This window comes from Semicossyphus pulcher, unplaced genomic scaffold (assembly GCF_022749685.1).
Source record: "Semicossyphus pulcher isolate SPU_LCO1_2020_fin unplaced genomic scaffold, fSemPul1.0.p SCAF_18, whole genome shotgun sequence".
NCBI classification, from domain to species: Eukaryota; Metazoa; Chordata; class Actinopteri; order Labriformes; family Labridae; genus Semicossyphus; species Semicossyphus pulcher.
In genome coordinates this window covers 2,927,870-2,946,429 of record NW_027211691.1, presented here as the reverse complement: position 1 = coordinate 2,946,429, position 18,560 = coordinate 2,927,870, and the positions used below count along the sequence as shown (strand labels likewise).

The following is an 18,560-nucleotide window of genomic DNA, read 5'->3' as shown; positions in this document are numbered from 1 at the left end:
TGTATTGTACCTGCCTTCGGACGATGGATGGAATTTAGCTATTGTGCTAAATCTGGCAGAATTTTTACTTTGATCGGTTGATTAAAGATCTTATTCAATAAATGCAATAAAAAACTTTTTCAGCAGAAAAGATTCAACAATATGACACAAGATTCATCCTTCGTTGTCGTTCTTAAAAAGGCTGTAGATGTACCTCCTTATTCAAACAAATACCTAATGAGGAATTAAGTCAATCACAGCTTTGCTCTCTAGTCCAAATCCCCTGTGGAGCTGACGCTGCAGACTGATAAAGACCGAGTCACTGGTTGTTTATAAAAGTCTTCTTTCGTTGGCTGCCTGACATCATACGTTAGGGATTAGACAAACGTCTGTCTGTGGGAAACAATAGTCACTTTTCCTGTTTAGTTTAGTTCACCTGTTTTTTTTAGCTCACTAAAGTCGACTGAACAACCCCTGGGGCAAAAAAAAAAGTGCTTCTATTGGAAAACTTCAGCTCCAGACTGTGAGCTAAGTATAGTGTGTCTGTGTGTGCAGATAGTAAAGGGCTTAACAACCAGCACACTGAGGGGAGCCTTACACTGGTATTCCTCTGAGATAAAGTCACCTCCAGGGTCTCTGCATTATTAATGCCCCGCCCTGCACGGTACAACCCTGAGAGAAATATGACACCTCACTACACACATGCATGTAGCACTGACTGCACTCACTGGAGCCCTACTTCATGGTACAATGCATATAGAAGCACGGCCATGGTGTGTAGCTTTATACAGCACAACAGAGCTGCATGCTAACAAAGCTGCATCAACGGTAACTTTCATGGTCTTGCCAGTAATAAAAGATTTTCACACGTTGTAGAATGTAAGGAGCAGCAGACGCTGTAATTGGGCAGCACCCAAACATGCATTAAACTTTACAACCATGAGAGAAGCTGCATCTACTCCACCCTGACAGAGAGAGGGAGAGAGAGAGAGAGAGGGGCTCACCCTCAGGGGCAACGCAGGAAGGAGGGAAGACTTGGTGTAATTTTAGTACGTTTATAGTTGGAATGTCTGCCACCAAATCTCAACCATCATATTACTAAAAAGATTTATCACAGCTCTGCTCCACAGCTTGCTACAGCCTCAAAGCATTCAGAGCCTGAGTGCTCTCTGCAGATGGAATACTCTCCTCTTTGACGTACGTGGCGTCCCCATACAAAACAAAACATTACTGCTTTGTTCGTCGCCTCAGATTGCTCAGTGCCATTAAACTGTGTTCATGACGCAGGCACTTTACAAAAGTTATTGTTAACAAATATGATTTGTTCCACATGGAAAGCAATTTTCACCGTTAGTAGAGAGCAGCTGATAAAGGCTGCGGTCTCAGTGCTCTCAGTGAGCGCTACTTGTTGCTCATTGGTTGGTATCTTGTTGTGAGGCTCTGAGACATTTTGTTTATGTTCTCGAGCTGTGTTCAAACACCACATCTTTTTACAGCGCGCAGAGAAGACACTCATTTAACAAGAAGTACAATACACACATATAAAGCATTTATCTGAACAACAATGAGGTGCCGTAAGATTCAGTGTATAAGACGCACTTTCCATCTAAAAGTGGGCTGTGTCCAGTGCAACCAAAAGCAGAGAGAGATATTTTATTGTGTTATGGTATTTTACCCAGACAATGTCGCTATAATCTGGCTAAAGCTGCGTCATGCACATGCACCGTCATGATCGCCAGTGCAGCCGCCATCCTGGCCAGCCAATCAACGTTACCATATGCTGAAGTCAACTACAGCACCGCTAGCTAGCAGGATTGCAAAATTCGTGTGCCAATAATGTGCCTGTTTTAAATGTGTTTTATATGAAAATAGATTGAAATTGTGTTGAAACAACGTGTATACATGTCTCTGTTTCTTATACTGCAGAGCGACTATTCTGGACTTTACGGTAATCTGAAACATCACAGCCTCTTTCACACATGCACTCCTGACATCTGACCCTGACATGACCCAGAGGTGCCCATTCACACGTGTCCCTCACAGCGGGAGATTTTAGTATATTTGGCACCTAATTCTGTCGTGTGTCTTTTTTTTATTATCATCCATGATCGATAACTTGCTGGACACTCCTGTCTGATCCACACCTGCAGCAGCGTCTCCCACATGCTCATCAGAAAACACACAGGCACGCGCATGTTTTGCTATTACGTCCCTCCTGTAAATGCATTAATTGAGATGCAACGTCTTCTGTTAAATATTGAGCTTTTTTTATGTTTTAAAAGAACAAGTGCAGCTGCTCAGTGTCGGTCTCATTAGTCGCGTTTGCTCGTTTCGACAGGTAACTTCGAGCCTCCTTCACGTGCGGCTCACCTGCTGCTGTGAAAACGAGATCGCGGGCGAAAAATACAAAACACGAGTTTGGGGAGAAATAACTGACGAGAAGCAAGGTGATTAAAGTGGTTTAGTGAACAAACACGAACATAAGGTGGAGAAGAAGAAAGCCGTCACATGCTGGCAGTGAATGTTCCTGCGTATTTCCTGCTGCGTTCACACATCGGCCGACCCGGACTTTCTCCCGACAGGGGGTAATGTCGGCGTGTTCAGGTGTGCAGTGCATCTGTGAAAAGGGCTCATGTCAGTGCATTGGATAGACTGTGATCAGTCGTCTAAGTGAGCATTCAGGACAGTTGTTACTTACTATTTTGCAACGTCTACAACACCGACTGGCTGCTCTCAAAAACACTACAAATCAACAAAGACTCAAACGTCCCAGCTCTTTCACTCCTTTGTCATTGTTCCAGTAAACAACATGTTCCATTATAAATCATTCAGCTCCTTCAACAGTTCATTTGCATGTACAGTGAGTGGGTTTGTGGCTCAGTTTCTCTAAACAACATCTTACATTCAGGCTGAACAAAGTGCTCAGAAAGCCCAGAGGAACAAGCTCCGACTGTTTGAAATGGAAACAAGTAAAAGTTTTCCACACAAGAGTCTACCAGGGACGGCTTTGGAAGAGGAATATGTTTCAGAAAATGTTTATTTCAATTTGGAAAAACTGTCCCCACTTTCACTTCAGTATTCGGCGAGGATCAGGCTGGTAAAACAGGCCAGACGGTGAAATAAAGAGCGAAATCCTGCAGCCTTTAACTGTCACACACAGACTCTCCAAACACCAGCCCCACCTACACACGCTGAGCCAGAGCAGAGGCTAATGTTAATTCTCTGGAGTCTAATTCTGTGTCTGTGGAAGGGGAGTGAGCCGAGCCAGAGAAAATAACCTCCTGTCACTGTACGTCAAAGGCACAGTCTTTCTTAAGACTGCATCCACACTGCTACGCTCTCATTTTCAAACCAAAACTCTTCAACATTTGTGCCTCGCGTCCACACGACTCCGGCGTTTACGAGCTCCTAAAGCTTTGGTAACGCTGCACACTCTTTATCTGCTTCTGTGCGTAAAGAAGTCGCATATTTCAGTGTGCATGGAGGGAGTTGAGGTTTAATTCAAAATGATTCTGTAGTGAGAGCATTATTTGTTATGTTCTATTGACATATGCTACCCATGCAGCACTTACACCTGTTTGTAATCAACAAACAAACTGTTGTAATGCAACATTTATGCAACACACACAACTGACAGTGGCTGCAGCTTTTAGACAAGGCAGCCTTAAGTGTCACAGCACCAGCAGGGGCTTGGTAAGTGTACGTGAGCAGTCATCTGATATGTGTTTAAAGGCTGTTATTATGGGCACAGATTAGATCCTCAACGGTGCTGAGATGCTTCTCTGGATGGAGATCGATTTTTAAAACAGTTGTTTTAAAATGAAAACATAGTCGAGTGTACGTAGCCTGATTTTCCAAGCTCTCTGATTTGGGATGAGTTGGATAAACCTCTGTAGTCGCCCCCCCCCCCCCCCCGCTGTGTGATCTGCTCAAGTGGGGGATTTGTAGTCCCGAAACCTTGTTTCTTCAGGACTACAACGGCACACATCAGCCCCATGATAAGTACAACGTGGAAAGCTGAGCATCTGGTCTGGATAAAAAAGCAGGTCGGACTGCTTGCGTGTGTGTAAGTGTGTGTGTGTGTGTGTGTGTGTGTGTGTGTGTGTGTGTGTGTGTGTGTGTGCGTGTGTGTGTGTGTCCACACAGGCCAGACATGCTGCCTCTTTGCTCAGCACGAGATGGAACTGCTGCTGTGATGAAGGTTTGGCTAACAAATTTAAACCGACATTATCACATGAGGATCTCATTGACGAGTTTCCTAATGATACATCGTTAAGCCAATTAAGAGTAAACCGTCAGACAGGACGAGCCAGTCACAGGAGGCAGGAAAACACTGACTTTGTTGTTTCTGATGACTAACAAAAATAAATGAGGTTACTGTGCTGAAGCGTAATTAACATGACTATAAGCACTTTATTCAGGGAGAGAAAAAACAAAGAAGGCCCGAACTATGACCTGCCACTCTCTGTGTTATGCTTAGCTAGCAGCTAGCATCCTGGCTCGCATCCCACAGTCACATTTTTATTAGCATGTTTATTAGCATTCTGTCTGGAGTTGCAGGATAGGTAGAGCTTGTTTGGGCAGGTAGCCAGTTTCATCCCATCTGAGACAAGTGGTCATTAGCATCAGCAGGAGGGCTTTACACACACATGCACACACAGCTTACACACACTTACTGTCGTGGGCATGAAACGCTTCTGGGAATGATGGGACAGAAAGTAGCATGCATGATTTGGCAGCTGAGGTGAACTTAAGTGCAAATCATGTTTAATTGTGTAAATATAAGCATGCATGTATTTGCTGATGGTTAAGAGGCTCTCTAATGCTTGGAAGCTAAGAACACCTGCCGAGCAGGTAAGCAAAGTGGGCAGGAAGGTTGCAGGAAGCAGAGCTGCACATTGTGCAGGTATTTTACTCGTATTTGTCCCTTAAAATAGAAGAAAACATCATTTACACAAAGTGTTTGAGTAAAAACTGCATCCCAGCGTAAACTGTTTTTTGCACCTGTTGCAAACTGTTCAAATACTTAAGATCCCTGATTCTACAAGCAGCAGTGGACCAATCACAGAGGAGTAATCTGTGATGACATCGCCTGTCTGAAAGGTGAACACTGAAAAAAATATCAGTGCAGTGTTTCATGTGATGGTACTGCTACATGAGAAGCTCATTTATAGAAAGGGAGACGAGGAGAAGTGGGTACCAGGACTTAACCCTGATCACAATGTGGCTTCCCATGATTAAATAATTGATCGATAGCGATATTGATGTTTAAAATCTCCACCCGTAGAAAACTCTGCTGCATATCAAATCAAGCGCTCCCTAAACTAACAGTCGCTCCCCCGGGGGGCGATGGAGAGGTTTGGGCTTCACTTTTGGGGGAGCTGGCATGTCATGTGACGAGCGCCTACCTCGCAGTGGCAGTTCAGAGTGGAAGAGTAAACAACAGAGACGGTCCGAGAAACTAAAGTCAAATGTCTGTAACAGAAGACGAAGAGCTGGTCCCCTGAAACGGCTCGTCATCACTTGTTTGGCGGTGTTTCAGGTTTAAGGAATGTTAGTGATGTTAAGCAAGAAAAAATCATCAGCAAAGAGGTCATGAAACCTGCGTCTGCGCCACAAAGCAACACGACTCACTTGTTCAAGCAGCTGAAAAAACAGCACAAAGTGCAGCATGATGAGTGTGTGAAGGCCGAGAGGAAGAACGAGCTGCTCCCCGTCCTCGTCCAGCGTCAAGTCAGACATGCAGAACAGAGACGCTGCACAGAGACACCCTATCCACCTTCCTTCCAAAGACACACTGACATAACACAATTTTAAGCCAACTTTTAAGTCTTAGTTTGATGCAAAATGTATACATGAGCAGGAATGTCAAGGTCCTCTCCTCAGGAAAATGTTGCTGGGGAGAGGGACGCCTGGGTCACCTTACTGAGCCTGCTGCCACCACGACCCGGCCCCGGATAAGCGGAAGATAATGGATGGGTGGATGGATGGAGCAGGAATGTACCAGCCATAATCGTGCAGCACTAGTGGGTAGTGTATTAGGCAGGAGTAGCGTAGATAAGGCACATGTACCCATTGAGAAAAAAGAATCTTTAGAGCCCCTCAAGAAACCCAGACTCTCATGCAAACTGGACACAGTTCTTTAGCTGACCCCGACCTTTGACCTCCCAGTGCACGGGAGAAAGCAAAAACACAGTTTCCTTCAGGGCATTGATAAAGAGTTTATCTGAAAGTCTCACATGCTTATCAGAAGTCAGCTGGTGGAACCAGAGGGTGAGAGTGTCAGGTTACTAAAAGGCCATTTAAGGCTGACCCCGAGGGATCCCGTCCAGGCCATCTGCTCACCAATGCATTTAGAAACACGCTGACATGCTCACTTACGGGATGAGTCTTACTACGGGTAAACAATAACAACTAAAACAGAGCCAGTGTGTAACAACATGTCTCTGCAGACAACTAAATAAAGACAAAAAGACGTGAACAATGAGAGCATGTTCTCATCTGGATGTGCCACTCTGAAGTTATTGTTAGTCAGAGCTTTCCATATGCAAAAGAGCCACACCAAAATCCACAACTATAACTGAGCTCTGGAACGATTCCCTGTAATTTTCAACTAGCAAAGCAAAGGCAACTTAGCACGCCAGCTTCTGCAGGCTGGCGAGAACAAGCTGCGCACGGCACTGAAAGCCAGTGCAGTCCCTGCAAGTGCAGTCCTGCGAGACTCTTTGTCTACATATAGAGGCAGCAGTCAGCACAATTTCAGCACACTTTGTTTATTATTTCATAAGCACGGAGGTTATGCTCGCCAGATGGGACCTCTACACGAGCCAAGAGTAACACAGAGCGCAGGGTGAATCACCAAGAACAGACAACTCGCAGTGTCACACACACACACACACTCTTTCACTGCCTGCAGATGTGCATGTCACAGAGGTCACACTGTGTTTTCAAGGATTGTTGTTTGGTGTGTCGTGTGGAGGAGGAGGAGGAGGAGGAGGAGGAGGAGGAGGTCCCCGGGATCTAAACGTGGAACAAACATCATTATGCACTCTCCATTGTGTCACGTTTAAATAGAAACATTTTTTCAGTGCTCATGTTGACAAACGGTCAGACTGCAACTCCAGCAGCCATGGCAACAAGAGTACACTTCAATCAGGAAGTGAGGCAGCTCACTCTGCGGTCATATCTGTGGATTTGGAGTGCACGGGAGGGGTTATCGAGTGCAGAGTAAAACATGAAAGGGAGGACTTATGTCAGACATAGTTAAGCTGAAATTTGCCAGAGAAAATATGCCTTAATGTTCAAACACAGTTTAATGTTGGTAATGGGAACTAATGGGTTCTTAGCCCCGATTCTGGAGTTGCTTGGTTGTCTAAGGGTCTACTAGCTGTAGTGTTACGGGCCGAGTCTTCCCCTTTAAGGAAGGTGGCCTTGTGGGAAGTGTATGCATGATACACTGAGTCTCTTCTGTGTGTCAGTAAGAGAAGAACAAGTGGCACCATGGACACAGTGAGGTGCATGCTCTCCATGAGCAGCAGGAAGTGTCCAGATGAGCTCAGGTTCAAATACAGCGGTTGTGCAGCACCTGTTTTTATGCAATGTTATCACAATGTCTCAGGACCTTTATTTACATTATGGCTGCACAGTGTATCTTTTAACATCATCATCAGAGCACACAGAGGACTGACCGCTGTGCAGCAGAGTCTGTGTGTCAAGCATGCAACGCTGCTGCTGTCACAAGTCGGCGGGATGATCGAGGCAGATGCTCCGCTTATAAGTGACACTATTCCTGTTATCGGCGGCACCTCGCCCCAGTGCTGGTTAATGCTGTGGCTACATAAATGGACGGCTCACAGAGTGTAAGTGCCCGGGAGTGTTTGTTTTTAGCGGCTACACCTGCAGCACACGGCAGGAGGTCGTGTGTGCCGACAGGGAGACGTGAGCTTTCGTTTCATATAGTGACTGTCACCGTGCTGATCACACTGATTAAACATACATTTGAACACCAATAGAAATGGTTGATGACATGCTGTATATGTAACACAACAACAGCCCACACTCTCTTTACTCTTCTTTTCTATGAGGGCGTCAGAGTCTCTGAACCAAGTGTGGTAAAAGTAGGAGGGGTTTGTGTTGTTAAAAGTCCCAAATAATAACAAGTAGGATTGTTAATTGTTTATATGGACATGAAAAAAAAAGCGTTTATCTGATATAATTCCCTCTATTTGTTTTTAAAATCGCAATAAATACATGTTAGTTTGCTTTTAATAGCGAGAAGCCAGACTGAAGCCAACTGAACCAGAGGTCTCACAGCTACAGTTCAGAGGACTGAAGCTGGAGGGCTAACAACAGGCTAAGTATCGGTGAAGGTTTATTCATCATGCTAAGATTATCAAACCCTTTTCTAATGCCCCCCAAGTAATGTATCCTTCACAAATTAAAGTAGTATGAACAAGCGAACAACTCCTGCTCAACAAAGAGAATCTTTAGTCGGGCAGCTCGACAGTTTTAATGTTCATATCACAGAATATCAACATAAGGTTATTTCTGCTCCTCAGGCTGGCGACTGTGTAATATGAGCTCTAAGAAAATGTAGCGTCCAGAAGTTCTGACATCCAGAACTCATTTGTACTGCAGGAGCACGCTGGTCACGGTTTGTGAAGCAGCAACAGAGCGCGACCATGAAACCCTCTTACACACTTCACACAGGATCACACACCTCACACTTCACACCGAAGAGAGGAGAGGGAGGATCGGTTCAGTGAGGGAGGACCCCGTGTGTGTGTGTGTGTGTGTGTGTGTGTGTGTGTGTGCGTGTGCAAATCCCTGTGAGTTCAAGAACAACATGTGTAGAGCAGACATGGAGATCCCAGGAGAATAAAGGCCAGTGAGAGGGAGTGGCACCTCACATGTTGAGACAATCACACCAGGCTTGCCACATCTGTACCACCACTGCTGAGCACAGAATTAGCTCATGAGCCCCATAAAGAGGACTCCAACAGCATATATATACACTTTCACACGCAGCTGGTCCGGCCGGCATTAAAGGCAAATTAAACCTGTTTTGTTTCAACAACTGACAAAGGCTCAGGTGTCCAGTTTCAGTGTCAAACATGGCGTGGTACTCGACATGATGCAGCACAGCGTTAGAAACATATTCACAGACCAAACAGAGCGGAGTTTGAACACAGTCTGAACCCTGAGAGCAACCAGCAGCAGGATTGTGGGTTTCTGAAAAAAGCCATGTCTGGAAATTAAATCCAGAGCGTCCCGTGAAGATTCAGTCCACCCACGGCCCGGCTTCACAATGTAAATTTAGAAACGGGATATGCATGGTAAAATACTGCCGGCGTGCAGCTTGCCGGCTTTTAGATCACAGAGATGTACATACAGCCTGCTGTGTGTGATCCATTCCCACCTGATCGTTCTGGTTGTTCAAGTGTTTTATAACAGACACCTGAATGCAGCATACTGTTATTAATTCTTAAGGTCGACTCTCAAATTATGCAGCTTTGTCGCACACAATATGAGTTACTGCTCTTGCATGAATCACCATATTTCATGCAGCCAGACTTCTTCCATTAACCTCGTTCATGTCAACACATAACATGCACTTTACTTTGAAGCCTTGAAAATGTTTGACCCTGACGTGATTTGAACACGCAACCTTCTGATCTGGAGTCAGACGCGCTACCGTTGCGCCACAAGGTCCTGCTCCATGTGGGAAAAAACTTCCAATCCGAACCTGCTTTTGAGTCATTCCCATGACGTTGAGAGACTGACAAGCAAGCAGAAGTTGGTTCTAATGTGTGCCCCTCAGAAGGTCCCAGTTTCAGAGTTGGAAAGACCTTCCAGCTTTATGAGGATTTAAGTGGTAATTTGTCTTAGACGTGTTTGTACCCAAAATAGAACCTTTAGTACCAGGAACTACTTTCAGAGGAACTAAAGGCCCTGTGGGAGTTTTTTACTGGTTATGAAACAGACTGAAATTAATTCTGATAACTCTATATGACCTACAAAAGTAAACAGACCATCAGCGACAAGATTGATTATTTCTATATAGTTTATTTTAATGCCTGAAACTGCTGGCAGGGGGGGGTAGGGGTCAGATGAAGGAGTTTACAGGGCAAACATTAAAGTGAGCGATGCCTAGACCGTTAAAGAAAGCATGATGAGATGTTTAGTTAAAAACCAACACTTCAGCATGTACAGGACAAAATCAGCAAAGACAAAAGAGGTACGGCTTTGTCCACAGGGGGCGCCAAAATCAACACAAACCGAAAGCTCTCTGCATTTTCCAACATGGTGTAAAGACCAGAGAAAATGAGGCTTTTTAACTAACAGGCATGTAAACCAGCAGCTGACTACACCACAGCAATGACACAGAAATAAAATGTTCAGCCCTGGAAGCCCCGCCCCCAAAGTTCCACGCTTTTAAGACAGCCTGAGCTGGGACTTATTAGGAGGTAAAATAAGCAACTGGAACTACATTCAATACCTGAGTTTCCTAAAAGTTCCTGGTCCCTAGGGAACGTTCAGCAACACATTCAAAGTAATTGTAATTTATTGATATTGTAAGTTTGTCTCAGACTTCTTGTTGCAACCATACATTCCCGTAAAGCACTCAAACCTTTGCTTTACCTGCTGTGTTATCAGGGTTGTTGCTTATAAATAACTGAGGCCAGTCTACATGGAACAACTCAAGGTTACAGCCCAGAACTACTTTACAAGTCACATTAATTCATAATTTAAATACTACTTCACATCAGACCTTTACTGAAGGCCGCCATGTTTCTGCTTAATGCGACAGGTCAAGTCTGTCAACCCAACAAAGTCAGACACAAAATGTTCCAACACTTTCGAGTCGTTCTTTCCACTGGAGGGGTTGAACATTTGAACTTTCCCAGTCGGGGACCGACTTTTCCTTTTATTAAAACCACGCGGATGCAGGGTCATTGTCATCTACATCATGACAGACAGGAAGTCAAACAGGAAGTCAGACGAATATGAAAATATATTGCGCAGTGAATGTTACAGTTGGCAGTAATTGCTTTCTTCATTGATAACCTTGAGGAAATTCTCCTGCCTGTTGGCAAAATATATCAAACCAAGAAAAGAAAGAAAAAGATTTTTTGGTAGAAACTTTTTAGACATATTTCTTAAAAACTTCTGAATCCTTCTGAGGAGAAAATTCCCACAGACACAGACCGACAGAGGGAGGAGGCAGGAGAGAGAGGGAGCAGATGAAAGCCACTTTCCAAAGCGTCTCTGAGGCGCACATGAAGAATCCCCAAACAGTGACGTCTGAAACTCTGAGCCGCAGAGAGAAACAGCAAAAGTGTTGGACTCAGAAACACATGAGATGTAAACAGTGGGAAAGAAAGAGACGAGAAGGAGAACGAAAGAACAGATGGGAGTCTGTGTTTGGGAGTTTTTCTGTGCGTCCGTGTGCTCTGTGTTTACGTCCTGCTAATCCTCAAACCGAGCCCTGCTCTTTACCAACACCCATTAACAGGTGATAATAAGAGCTTGCTTGGACAAGAACTGACAAAGTAAAGTGGAGGTAGAAGAATTGTGTGTGAGGACTATTCTATTTCAATATGAGCCAGGAAGTGACAGCTGTATTTACAGTAATACGTCTCTGGAGAATGTGTTTGTGTGTGTGACTGCTGGAGGAATGAACATGCAGGGGACTTACAAAGGGTCTCTTTCTCACAAGGTGCTATGTAGTAAGAAAGGAAGGATGAAAGAAGAAGCAGCTTAAGGTGAAGCGCTGCAGCAATCTGTCTAAACCTACTACACCTCTTTAAGGTATGCATGCTTTCACTGTCTTTCTTTACATGAGGAAAACCACTACTACAACCCTTACTGTGGCACGGACTGAACAAAAGTACGCTGCCACCAACCAATCAGGATGCAGCTTTCATTCATGTTTCCCACTGGATGTATGAGAGAATCTATAGATCAAAACTACATCAAAAGCTTTTACACGAGGGACATAATACTGGTGCACGTCTCTGTAGAGCAAGTATCTGAGAGGTAGAGCACTGCATTATTCTCACAGATAGTTAAAATACCAGATATGCTGAGATATAGCATTCACAAGAATGGGACGGCCAAGAGCTGACCTTTGACCTTTGACCAGCAAATGTACACAGTCTATCCTGGAGTGCAAGTGGACAAAGTGTGCCAAATTTAAAGACGTTTCCTCCAGTTGCTCCTGAGATATCGTGTTCACAAGAATAGGAATAATGTCCAGAAAAGTATTTCCCAGGACATCATTATGTCACACTGAAGATGACCTTTGACCTTTTGGGTAAAAAAAAGTTGTGGGCTAAATTGTTTTTGGGAGATCACAGTGACCTTCAGCTTTGAGCTTTCAGAACCAAACTCTAATCAGTTCCTCCTTGAATCAGAGTGAACGTTGGAATAATATCAAGGTGTTGCTGAGATCTCACATTTAAAAGAAGGAGTTTAAGGGGCGCCACTTCAGCACAGGTTTAGCACAGCTGTTAACATGGACTAAATGGTAAAGGGACTGTACTTATAAAGCACTTTTCTCACCTTCTAACCATTTAAAGCGCTTTGACACTACAGGTCACATTCACCCATTCACACACTGATGGCAAAGGCCTTCGGGAGCAATTTGGGGTTCAGTGTTCTGCCCAAGGAAACTTCGACATGTGACTGCAGCAGTCAGGGATTGAACCCCCCGTCTTCTGGTTGGGAGAAAGCTGACTCTACTCCTGAGCCACAGACACCCCAGGGTTAAATCGCCTGTCACATGTACAGAGGCTCAGTCAACTCTGACCCTCAGCTCTCTGCTGCATGTCATCCCCACTCTCTTCCCGTATTCCCAGCTCTATCCACTGTTCTTTCAACACAGGCAAAGTTTGAGTTTAACAAAGACGGGGGTACAAACAGGAAGCCTACAGCCTTTAACTTTCACCAGCACAGCAACATAAAATGCATTATCTTAATTTAATTCACGATGCTGATTGGTTGATCAGTACAGTCACCTGATTTCCATTTGTCTTCCTCTGAGCAAACTATTATATAACCATACGTCAGCTTGGTGCTCCACACACAACACGAAACTGCAATTTTCAGGACACATGACCCCTAACTCTGACATTTAAATCTAAACCTGTCCAGTCAATGAAGGGAAGAAAACACAAGCATAACAGACCGAGCTAGATAATCATTCATAATTGATAAATTAATGTGTTCTTTGATGCAAAATACAGTTCTGCTTCATGTCATTGTGCACGATGATTAGGTACTATTTTCTGGTTTCATATCATCAATCCACCACCCCATTGAGTAATGGAGGAGTTTGTAGTTTGGGAAATGCTCCCTGACCCTGCACAGGAAACAGGAAACACATAGGAAAAGCACTGCAGGCTGATATCAGTGGGAATCATCCGTGTAGGTTAAAGGTGAGAGAGGAGATTCAAAGTGAGGTTAGAAAGACAGAAAAGTGAAACAATAAGAGGAGAAAGAATGTTTAATAGTTTTGAGTAGACAGAAAGAAGAAGAGAGGAAGTGCAGAGCATCACTTTGTAAATCGGTGGGATTATATCTGCTCACAGTTTCAGACAGCACTGATCGCAAAGGTGCAAAGATTTTGGTGATGCAGTCGTAGAAAATCTGACTGAAGATCAAAAGGCGGTTTGTTCAGATTACGTCGAGGTCAGTGGAGCAGCGGCGGCAAAGATCAAAGCTGCACACCAGGGTTTTAACCGGACTAAGCTTCTTCCCTGGAAAGAGCCTCACCTGAGTGAAACATAACAACCTGCTTCTCTCACACCTACTCACTGAAACATAAGCTCGTCTCTGCTTCCTGGAATGTCTCTATTATTCAGTAATTTGCTGCTATAAAGGCTGAGCAGATGGATTACTAATCTATCACCTCCATTAACACGGCACCGAGTGCCGGTGGGATTTGTTCCTGTTTGCTTTAAAAGACGGCCAACTGATGCGTCATGCAAACACAGATAAAGCATCAGTTCAACATGCAGGCCGGGGATTAGAGCTCATAATGGCAGTGTCATAATCACGTCTCTCTGGGTTTTTTCCTTCCAGGGTTAAAGTGCTGAGTGATGCTCTGTGTATGTATTTGAGAACGCCCCATTTTAATCCGTTTAAAATTAGGTGCCACTCTTTCATCTTCATAAGGCCTCCTCCTCTCCAAAGCAAACGACCCAGTGATTAAATATCTTAAAACCGTGTTAAAAATCTCTCTGATGATAGAGAGGCTGCAAGCTGAGCTGCTAGCCTTCTGTCAGGGCTCAGACTGTTTAAAGATTCACAGGGTTTTTACTGGGAACTGACTTCTCTGCAGAGGTTTCCCACCCACCCAAACAAACACAACACAACAACAAAAATACAAACTAAAGCTGTTTCACTTTAGTCTTTTTTCAGGTGGTCTTCAGCAGGTCTTTGGGGGCTGTGAGCAAAGCTGCAGCTAACTTTAGTTCACTTGCTGTCTAAAATCCTTCGACCGGCTAAATTGAACAGTTAAAAACGATGGTGACAGACTGAACTGTAAAATAGAACAAACTGGTCTAAAGTCTTTGTATTGAACATCCTTCAATCCTTTATCTTCCACTTATCCGGGGTCGGGTCGCGATGGCGGCTGGCTAAGCAAGTTGACCCAGACGTCCCTCTCCGGAGCAACATTTTCCAGCTCCTCCTGGGGGATCTTGAGGCGTTCCCTCCTGCGAGCTCTGGGTCTGCACAGTTGGACGTGCCCAGAAAACCTCCACAGGGAGGTGCCCAGGAAGCATCCTAACCAGATGCCCGACCCACCTCAACTGGCTCCTTTCAATGCCAAGGAGCAGCAGCTCCACTCCGAGCTCCCTCCAGATGCCTTACCCCATCTCTAAGGCTGAGCCCAGACACTCATTTCGGCCGCTTGTATCCACGACCTCATTCTTTCAGTCACCACCCAAAGCTCATGACCTCAGGTGAGGGTTGGTACGTAGATCGACTGGTTATTTGAGAGCTTCACCTTACGGGTGAGCTCCTCCACCACCACGACGGTCCGGTACAATGCTGCTGACGCTGCACCGACCCATCTGTCAATCTCACGATCCATCTTACCCTCACTCGTGAACAAGACCCTGAGATACCTGAACTCCTTCGCTTGGAGTAGTACCTCCCTCCCCAACCCGAAAGACTATTCTCCTACAGTGCTGACTACTGTTGTATGATAATGAATGAGCTTTCATTTACCGTGCAAACATTAAGCAGTGCATTTAAATCTTTTATTAATCCAGTATTGCTGAGGACGTGAACTCTTCCTGAAATCATTACTCGCCATGTTTGCACCCTGGTAACGCCCAGCGTACTGAAGCAGCTCTATAGGAATCCATCATGGATCACAGCCTGCATGACACACAGATGAACGCTGAGCAAATGCTTCACAGGTGGTTGGACAGATTTGATTTGTGCTTTCTAAGCAAATATGTCAAAATTCTGACATAAAGATCTCAATAAATCTTGCATGAAGACGATGTGCTCCAACATGACACAGCTACTGAAGTCGATCCAGTTTCATTTCAGCCTTGGTTTGAGATAATTATCTCAGTTACATCTTTTTTAGCAGCAGTAACCTGTGATATAAAATATGAGCTGAAGTTGCCTGTCCTGTGTCGACTCTTAAGAGCAGGGTTAGAGGAAACACACATGGCCACTCACTCGGCTGTTTTCTGTTCACCGTCTTGACGTTTGGCAGAACGAGCTGCGGTCAAAGCCAAGAGCTGACAGACGCTCCTGGCTCACACGTACTGTCAGCAGCCTGCTGCTGCAAGTGTGCAGACGTGTGTTTGTTTGCATGGTGTAACTGAAAAAGATATCCGGCATTAATGTCACTTTTCTCAAAGGAGCATTGTAATTGTGATTACATGCTGGAAGTCAGACCAAGTGTCAGTCATCCCCTGTTCTCCCTTTACAGGCCAAAACTGGAGGCACTACTTTTCTCCTGCATTGTACTCCAGCTCTCACACAGAGACACGTCTCCTCTTTACACAGGCTTCATGTAAAACCATAACTCGCTGAGTCTGTTAATCATTCAGGAGAACTTGGCTTGAAATAATTCTGGTTGACATTTAAAAAAAAAAAACAACTGCATCACGCCTGCAACATTTCGTCAACTCGAGGGTCGACAGCAGGCCTAGGGCAAAACCTTTAGTGTGAAACAGGTTAGAATATCATGCAGACTGCACCAAAACCAAGTATCGACCAGGCTTACAAAATGTAAATGTTATTAAGCATCAATTCAATCCACTTGCATGATTTAAACAGAACTTGTCAGGGAAAGAAAAAGCAGCATTTCGTCTGTAATAAAGAATCATACCGTGTTTTTTTATGCCTTCAAACTTTCAGAGTCATAAACGATGTGCTCTTTGCCTGCAGGAATAATGCAGCATTCACAGCAAACCAGCAGAACCGACTGCTGGACTTTCTGTGACATGATCTTTTAATAAATTCATATTAGCCTACAGTTGCATGAGTGTGGATTATTGTACATTAACATGTTAAATTGAATAGACGTTGTTTGCAGGAATTCTTGATTAATAAGTGCTTAACCCTGATGTCAGCATAAGCATTAGTAACATGCTCGCAAGAGAGTTATTTACTAAAGCTGGTAGAAAATGTTTTTAAAAAGTTGAAGACTGCACACTGAGAGCTGTCTGTGTTATGACCCGACACCAGGGGTGGGAATCGCAGGGTAACTCTAAATACAACAGACGGTCCACGATAACGATAATATCACGATACAGCGATTCTGAGATTATCGATGTCTTGCAAAATATTCATAAAATGATACATCACAATATCTTACAAACTAAAGAATATAAAATGCCCCGCAAACGATGAACGTGTTTTCAGTCTATAGAACAACTGTAAAAACTTTGGATCTGAAAGTAGTTGGCACATCTCTTAACTCCTTTTAACTTCTGTCAAACGTTATCCCGCTGTCGTCTTCTTTTTTTATCCTGCTGTCAACTTCTTCTTCATTTCCGTTCACGTTACCCTCATTCATGTCAGAACGCCACTGCAAGCAGTCATGAAGCAGCGACCCGGTGAGTCAAAATCACAGGGAAATCTGTTTAGAGCGCAAAACATTTGAAAAGTAAAAAAATCGATACTTTGTGCCAGCCAAGCGATTATTTTATTGCACATGTCAGGACGACAATGTGCTGCCTCAGGATTATCATCAGAATTATTATCAGCACGTTATCGGTATCTACAGATAATGGCTTGATAATGTGTCATTTTTCTGCCGATATTTTCCGCCGATAAAGCAACGCTTTAATTCTGCCTAAATGCTCGATGATTCCCTCAAAAAGCTTGATGTAATGCTACAACATTAACTCTACGCGGGTGTGTGCGCGCACTGCCTCACTACCCCTCTTCCGTCAAACGTGAAGAAAGGTGCAAGATCTCTGCGGTGTGGTAGTTTTACAAAGTCTCTGAAACGGACAGCAAGGTTGTGCTCAGCATCGGTCCTGCGAGGAGGGGCCAAATCTCATTCATTCAACACTACAAGTTTAATCGCCCATCTCAGGAATCTGTGGAACACTACAATGAGAGAAGGCATGATATGAATTCCACTACAGGGGATACTTCTGTTCTCTGCGATTAAGTGGAAATAATCGCCTAATATATCGGTATTGAAATCGGCAAAAAATGGTGGAAAATTTTGGCATATCGGATATCGGCAAAAAATCTAATATTGTGCATCCCTAATATTGCCGTATCGATATATTGTCCCATGCCTACCTGACACTGTGACATCATGTCGAAGCAGAAACCTGACAATGTGCCAACATGGGAAATCCCTAACCTGAAAACGTGTGTCTTCTTTCTGCTTCTACCTTGTAATTTTTGGATTTTCCCATGTTGCCCTTCTAATGGCAGCAGAGCCCTCCAAACATAATAACTTAAAATGATGTTTAATGTGGGGGACCCACCCACAACTAATGAAGTGTCTGTGAAGAGAGAAGCCATCAAAGATCTGCTAAACTAAAAAAAAAAAGCAGGTTTGCATGTGCACGATGGTAAAGCACCAAAATACAGAGGTTGGATGGGATTGATCGTGTCTTTGCAGGAGCGCCAGCTGGAAAATATAAAGTTGAAGAAGCGAAACAGTGGACAATGTAGAGGATGTCATGCCTCCAGGCTACGAGGGCAATGCTCCTCCTACTCCTACAACTACTACGACTGGTCTGAACTACTTTCTCTTCTCTGCTAATGGACTAAGCCTGCAATCTGTGAAACCTCAGAATGTGTTGCACCACTTTATCTTCAGGTCTCAACAAGATCCATCATCAGGATCTTTGCGTCTATCACCACATAGCTTTTAAAATGTCTCTGATGTGTTCTCATTAACTTTGAAATGTATAAGCAGACAATGCGTGTTAATTTGTTGGGTGTGTTGGAAATAAAAGCGTTGTGCAAGACGGTGGATGCAATCACCTTTCAACAGACGGACTTGTTCACTGCAAGCAACAAGAAAAAGAAGACTTGAAGGTATAAAGAAAAAGAAAAAAGAAGATATAGAAGAACTAAAA

General features: G+C 44.1%; 1 protein-coding gene and 1 non-coding gene across 2 annotated transcripts in view; both read right to left on the bottom strand.

Annotated features, from left to right (window-relative positions):
• The window catches only part of LOC138595814 (partitioning defective 3 homolog), a 409,339-nt gene that overhangs the window by 368,320 nt on the left and 22,459 nt on the right, over positions 1–18,560 (bottom strand). The gene's annotated exons all lie outside the window — the stretch shown is intronic.
• trnaw-cca (transfer RNA tryptophan (anticodon CCA)) lies at positions 9,619–9,690 on the bottom strand. The gene has a single exon. It is a non-coding gene; the product is annotated as a tRNA-Trp (tRNA).